The sequence below is a fragment of the Anastrepha ludens genome, chromosome 4, assembly GCF_028408465.1.
Source record: "Anastrepha ludens isolate Willacy chromosome 4, idAnaLude1.1, whole genome shotgun sequence".
NCBI lineage: Eukaryota > Metazoa > Arthropoda > Insecta > Diptera > Tephritidae > Anastrepha > Anastrepha ludens.
Window position 1 is genome coordinate 87,118,711 of NC_071500.1, and position 7,602 is coordinate 87,126,312.

A 7,602-nucleotide genomic window follows, 5' to 3' on the forward strand; every position below is an offset into this window, starting at 1 on the left:
TTAAAAGTTTTGAAATACGATGAAAACTTCAATGGTCGCTCTGTATACATATGTGTCTTCGTCTCTTTATCCATACTTTCTTTTTCAAGGTGTGTCATCAGGGTGGAGCGGCGTTTATGTATACTGACACAACCAGGTGCCTCTCTAGCAGGCATTTGGTGATCTTACGCCAGCCATAGTATCCACTCCTCCCACTGTTATCTCAAGTGGTTCTGGAAGAAATTGAATATTGGAAAATTTGTGATAGCGCAGTATTTACGACCTATCGTTTTGTTTTCTGCCTGATGTTATTGTGAGTGATTGAGGCAAATGTCCACGTTTGTCGTCGTCCTGTCCAAAAACAGTTCGTCTCCATGTCGTACTTGCAACTGTAGCTGTTGCTGCTGGATCTTGCGCTCTCATTCAATGAATTCAAGACGTATTCCAGTAAACGCTCAAACCGCCACCCACTTAGCACTGGATGAGCACATATACCGTATGAGGTTAATAGGATTAGGAGAGCGACCCAAAACTCTTTGAAGTATGGAAGCACGTTCTCGTGCGAGGCGATCACGTGTTTCGATTGCATTAGGACATCTTGGGCAAATTGCGCTATTTCCCAGCTGAAAGCGGTGAAGATATTCCATAATACAGCCGTGCCCGAAGAGTATCTGCGTAAAGTAATATTCAGTATCACCTCTTCTTTGTCATTCGTACATTTATCATTCTCTCTGACTTCTTCTGTTGCCGTTGGTTTTGCTCCTTGCTCAATATAGAGGCGGCGAAGCTCACTTGCGTGAATATTAACTGGTAATTTTCCGGCTACAACACATCGTTTGATACAGTTGTACTTATACCTATGTGCGCATAATGCCGATAATGCGCTCCGGCTGTGTGTGCGCATCACTTCACGCATGTGGATATTCCTGACTTTTGCCCATACCAGCGGCCCGTAGAGCACGATTGAGTACACGACTATTGCTAACAATCGCCTCCATTCTCTTTGCGGGCCACCTATATTGGGTAGTATTTTTGTGAGAGCGCCCATTACAGCCGCTGCTTTGTTACTGACTGCTGCTGGATGTTGCTTAAAGCGCAATCTCGTGTCCATCATGACTCCTAGGTATTTTCTTGGCGCCTTTGCCAGTATCTCGTGACCACCAACTGATAGTTTCACAATCACCTTTTTCTTTCGTGCACTGCACAGCCCAGCCTCCCTTTTTTGGGCTGCCAGCTAAAGACCTGCATTGCTGAGCCAACACTGTACTCTCGCTGCCGCATCATTGCGTTTTGCTTCTAGATGACCAAGTCGCTTGTCGACTACAACTAACTCAATATCGTCCGCATACCCTACAGTTGTTGTTTTTTTCGGAAGTTTTAATTTCAGAACCCGTCGTAATATCATTCCCAAGAGTTGGTCCCCAAACCGATCCTTGTGGTACTCCTCCTGTGACTTTATATGTTTTTGGACTTTATCACTGTCATACCGAAGTATTCGTTTGTTGAAATAGGTAGTTTCTCAGTAGGTAGCTTGTACCCATACTTGGCTTATCTGTCACACACTCCTCTCTCAGTAGAGTCTGTGTGGAATAGGAAAAATATTACTTCTAGACTTATATCATATTACAGAAAATGCATCTAAGTCCGTTTAACAGTTCTCAAGATTACCTCTTTCAAAAGAATATCCGTGATGGTATTTCGTTTAGTCAAAAAGAGCACAAAATTACATGTCAGCCGGCTTATTCCAAAACATTCGCAACTCATAAACGATTCCATTAGAACTGAAAAATTGTCCACTTTTTAATTTAGCCGCATCTTATCACATTTGTCAATTGTGAGACCTGAGAAGAATGTTGACAAGAAGTCATTTATTTTTTACATAAAGTCTATCTTCCTTTCTGCATAATTTCCATAAATATCCATACACATACAGTATATCAAAAGGAATGTAACCACGAGCATTTATAAAAACGCAAAAAATGTAATCACATCACCACAGAAATAACAGAGTGTGGGAAGAAAAAGAAAGGAATTTATTTGTAAATATATTTTGATATAAAATGTAATTGTGTGTGTATTTCAACGATTTCATACTTATTCTACACATCAGTAGAATGTAATGCAAAATGCAGTCAAGCAGCCATGTACATATTTACACCAAGTCAGACAATAGTCGATTGTGGCAAAGCAATTGCAGTCAGTAATGGAGCAAGAACAAACCGTTATAGTAATCACAAAAGACATACATATATGCACACATATGCATATAAAAAGCAATAGAATTGGAAAATTTATTGCGTTAAATAATTGTCAATACTAACAACACCACATTGGTGGCCCTTATTGACAGGTAAATGAAAAATGGAGCGCACTTATCGCACATGCTGGAAGTGGGGCAGCATATGAAGTGCAAATAAAAGCTATATATGTTTACATCTGTATACATATACTGTTTTGCTTGGCAACGAGAACATTCAGACAATCAAGTACAAATTTATATTGAATACGGATCAAAAGCGCATGCCATATGAAGATGAAATATAAGTACCTATATTGGAAAAATAAGCAATAAGTAGCGACCAAACTCAAACCTGTATCGAAATTTGCATAGAAAAAGGAAGTAGCGATAAGCGTGCGGTATACGCTTGGTTGCACAGAGAAAAATTTCATTTAATTGAAAACTTCCAAACTTATTCACCATCCCATTCGAAACTGTTGTCCTTGTAGTTTGAGGAGAAAAACTAAAAAAATATTTAAAATACATATCCGAGCGAATATAGCAAAACTTTAAGGCGAGTATTTTTGTAAAATATTTGAACCTTTTAACCCCCTCAAGAAGGGATTGTTTTAACCTTTCTTTTGAAAAGTCTGTGAGGGAAGTGAATATGGTTGTGGTAACCGAACAGCGCTTTTAGGGTAATAGGTTAGGTTAGGTTACACACATAGATCACAAGGGCTCGTAGTTTTACCAGTGTTGTTGGAATCGTGATAAACATAGTTCATGATACATGTCCTGGTAAGTTTTAATAAACAGTTAAATCTTTAGTCAGTGATGTCCTTCAGAGATGCAAAGTATGTATATCGATCTCAGGCAGTTGTAACGAGTTCTGCTTAGAGCAAGGCAGTGACTTTTCTTCTTCGTATAAATTGCACGTGTCGCGTGGGAGGCTGTGTAGAATGTGCTTCCAGAGTTAGATCCTCGTCTAGTTTCGTCTTCAAAACTAGGAGTGAGGGATATGTTCGACATACTCATCCTGGTCAAGCGGGAGCCTGCCTTGTCAAGCTATTCACTTCTTTCATGTCCCAATATACCCTTGTAACCTGGTATCCAAGTCTTACAGAGCATTTTTCTGCATGCGTATAGATATTAGGAGCTTTCTTTGCTTTTTCTTGCACATTAAATCCCCATGACTATTTACTATCTACAAGCACTCAGACACGCAAGTAAAGCACTCAGACACTATTAAGTCCATTGTACTGCACTCGGACTCCCTTTTAATCTACCCATTCTTTAAATCTACCCAACCTCCCAAGAAAATCTGAGTAGACAGTCGGTCGGACATGACAGTTTAGTTCATCTGCAGCCTGCCAAGCTCGCTTGTGGGTTGTAATATCCCATTTGCTAACCGAACAAGCTCCGAGCCAAGGAAGTTAGCCTCAGAGCCCATCCCAGCTAAGGAGCCAGAGGTCTCGTCACCCACGATATCCACGTGTCCCGGGATCTATGTTAGCATCAGGCTATTATGTCTACCGACATATTTCAGCCTGCATTTACAGGGCTCGACTACCCCTGATGTGGTTGAGGGGCTGTCTATAGATCTACCTCTCGATCTGTTTTCCACAACAAAGTGTATCGTTTCTTGTAGATTTGCTGTTTCAGTAGATTTTGCCTTTGTGTAAGCATACTGGTCTGGCGACAGTACGTTAGGCCTTTCCTTAATGTATGAACCTTGCAGTCTCCCCAACGTTTTATGGTAGTAGCATTGCGCAAAATTATCCAAGTCAGTCACTGATGGCATGAACCCAATTCAGGTTAAAAATACTGGACTCGTATAGATGAATTTCCAAAGTTCTTTGAGTACTCAGTTGAAATTTTGCAAGATTGAATTATTATTAATTATTCCATACTCCTTTAGGAGCTTAAGGATTCAACAAAAGCTTTCCAAACATTTCTATTTCTAGCCATAGGTCTCAGTTCATTAAAAGATTTTCCCGTTTCATTGCGAATAGTCGTTTATCAAGTCACCAGTGGTTTGCCTTTTCTTCTCGTTCTTTGCTGGTTCTAAATCAAAGCGGAATGCGGAATTTTGTCGGCGTCGGCCCTAAGACCTATTGCGATACCTGCACTTGATTTCGATCCCCTAACTAAGTTCCTTAAATCACACAGATATTTTTAAGAAGGTAATTAGTCCCACCAGTTAGGCATTTTGCAAAGTTCGCAGGCCTTCGAAGAAATAATCGCCAAGATTTGGCACGGCATCTTTGAAGTGCAGGACATTCACAGCGGAGATGTTGTACTGACTCAATTTCTTCTTCACCTCCACAGCTTCTGCTAAAGTCATTGTGAGGTACACCCATTCTACTGGCTAGGGTGCTAATAGGGCAATAACCCTTTAAAACCCCTGTGAGGACGTTGCTGGTTGATCTGTTGAATCCTAGCAGACACAATGTCCTTTTAAGATTCAGTTTGGAGACCCTTCAGGTAGTAGTAAGATACCACCTTCTATTGGTATCCGCGTTTACGCTCAAGTCAATAGATGAATGTTTATGTCCTATACCCCTCTCTGAAGCACAAAGCTCAGAGCCTTTCCCTACACACTCATCTGCTCTTTCATTTCCCTTCACTTCAGAGAAGCCAGGAATAAGCGGGAGCAACCTCCTGCATTCTTTAAAATATCTAGAATTGATGCACTTTGAGGCCAGTGCTTTGCTTGAAAATCATCAACAATTGTAAGGTTTGCCGGAGCTAAGTCCATTAGACTTTTTGCTCGTTTTTGCTGCCTTGTCTATACATCGCATCCTTCATAGTCTTTTGAACACCTTTTTAAAAAGACAAGAGCGAGAGCGCGGCTATTTAGAGGGAGCTAGAGAACGCAAATACTTCCACTTATCTTCCACTTATTGAACGACGCTACGGAGTGACGAGAATGCGTAAAAACTGGAGACTAATATTGATCAGTCATGAACCAAAGGCTCCGACGACCGGCTTAGCAGAGAGTCGCATTCGTGAAGCTATAATAAAAAAGTTCACCCGATTAAGATGAATGATATCAAAGGCCCTGAATGTCTTCCTTCTGCTGTAGCACAGATGCTTATCCTTCCATTATCTAAACATTCACATATGTTATGGTGTTCAATTTCTTCATCTTTCAGACTATTGTCACACAAGCCCGATTATTTAACCCTAATGCGTGTGGAGAGCAACCCAGTGCTCAACCGGCTCCAAACAATTTACTTAGCGGGAGTACCGGGAGGGAATCGGTACCATGACGCTAGAAGGTTTAGTTCGGATTAATGTCCCACACTGATGGAATAAAGGCTTTCGATGCATCCTCCTCGTAAAAAAAGAATACCCTAATGCTGAGTGTACCTATTTTGAGAATAATGATGAAAGGATGCGTCCAATAATGGTTTTTAAATCATATTTTTCCATACTATACGGCTTGGTCGTCCCTGTTCTGAATCAAATGTTTTAATTAAATGTTACACTACTGGCACGTGTCGGACGTGTGCCAGTAATCATAATGTTGGTATGACCATATACGTACCCCACAGGCTACATCTTTCGAGCTTATCCGATCTGCAGATAGTCTCGCAAACAATCTTCGGGTTTACCTGTATGGCTATTCATGTCTTGATAAGTGCGGAGCTATCAGAGCAAATTCTCGCTTCTCTTTCCCCCTCTCGTCATATATTACTTATAGCTTTCCTCCCGAAAGACAGCGAAGTCGCCAGTAAAGTTCAATTGAAGCATCTGAAAGGGTTCACGTTCAAGGTTGAGTTCCATCAGTGTCGTAATGTATAAGAAGTAGTGATTTTATATTTAAGCTCATAGACCATTCACTTTTGGAATCGAAATCCCGTGAGCACTAACATCAATGTAACTGCTAAACTTTCACTTAAATATAGCGGCGAGCAGCTGGAAAGAAAATCAATCCAATCCAAGGCTATGGGTGAGACAGGAGCTCGAATATGATATCAAATTGGATGATTCTCTCAGGTCATGTCTTGAACCTAATACTGAGCTAATTGTGGGTCCTTATCATGGCAAGACTTTTCATTTTAACTCATCAATCTAGTCTGTAGTCCGTGCAAAATTTCCCCAAAGTTTGCGCAAACTAAGAATACTCTAAACTTCAGTGTATACTTGAAGCAACTAAACTCCCTTCTGTAAGAGCCTATCATTTGAGGCGAAAATACGTAATATCAGTAAATTTAAGCACTAGATATATTTGTGCACCTGAAAGTGATCTGCACATACTCCAGAGCTTAATACTCGCAGGCAAACAAAAATATTGAAATACTACATAGACAGCAACTGACTTACGCAAACATAATTAAATTAACGCGGGATTGCATTTCACACTAGATGTGTGCTTCACACGCTGCGCCGAACCGCAACCGGCGCAGTCACGCAACGTTGCCGGCAAAACCCTACAGCGAAAACATGAAACACTGAAACACATTTTTGTTTTCATAACTCGTACAATTACTGCCAATTTTGGGCTACTTCACTTTTCATGTTGTGTGGAGTGACGTCTGCTTTTGGAAGGAGTGGCCGTTGTTATTGTTGTGGCAGTTTACCATGCCCTGCTAGGTGCGTGTGACCACTTTTGTGGCAGGCCTTTATTGTCACTCTTATTTAACGGTAAGCCTAGGAATCGTGCTGTTTCGACAAAAAAAAAATGTATTGCTTCTCCCAAAAGTTGAAACAAGACGCTCCAAGCTGATATGCCAATAAGTTACTCTATCTATATTAATTCTAGTCCCAACTAGCTAGAAAGTGATAAAGTGAGAACACAAACTGAGAATGGTTACAAATGTACTAGTAGCCAACCAATTTAATACCAGTCAAATTCTCTGCAGGATATTGCTTTTGAATGCTCATATACATACATATACACTCGCGTAGGTAAACGCAAGCCATGCGCCCAATAATAACTTATATGCCACACACTCTTGCAACAAACTCATTGGCAAGCAAATTTACAACTTGGCAATTGCATCTAATGAGCCACAGCTTCATCTACGCAATTGGTTGGCTTAACACATCGGTTTAAGGTAGACCGTTAAACGTGTGTGTGCGTGGTAAATGTAATGAAAAACTTATACATTCTGTCAAAAAAGTACCGGGAATTTTTCAATAAAACGCAAAATAATTGTTTAATCATCAAAATTTATTTTGTCGCCTTCAAAATGAGCTCCATTCGAAGCATTACACAAATGCCAACGATTAGTCCAGTCATCAGAACACCTTTTAAAAGCGTTTGAAGAGATCTTCTTCAGCTCCTTCAGCGATATCTCCAATGGCATTTAAGTTTTGGGAAAAGGAAAAAGTGACAGGGGGCTAAATCCGGTTAATAAGGTGGTTGTTCGATGATATTTGTCGGGTTTTTGGTCAAA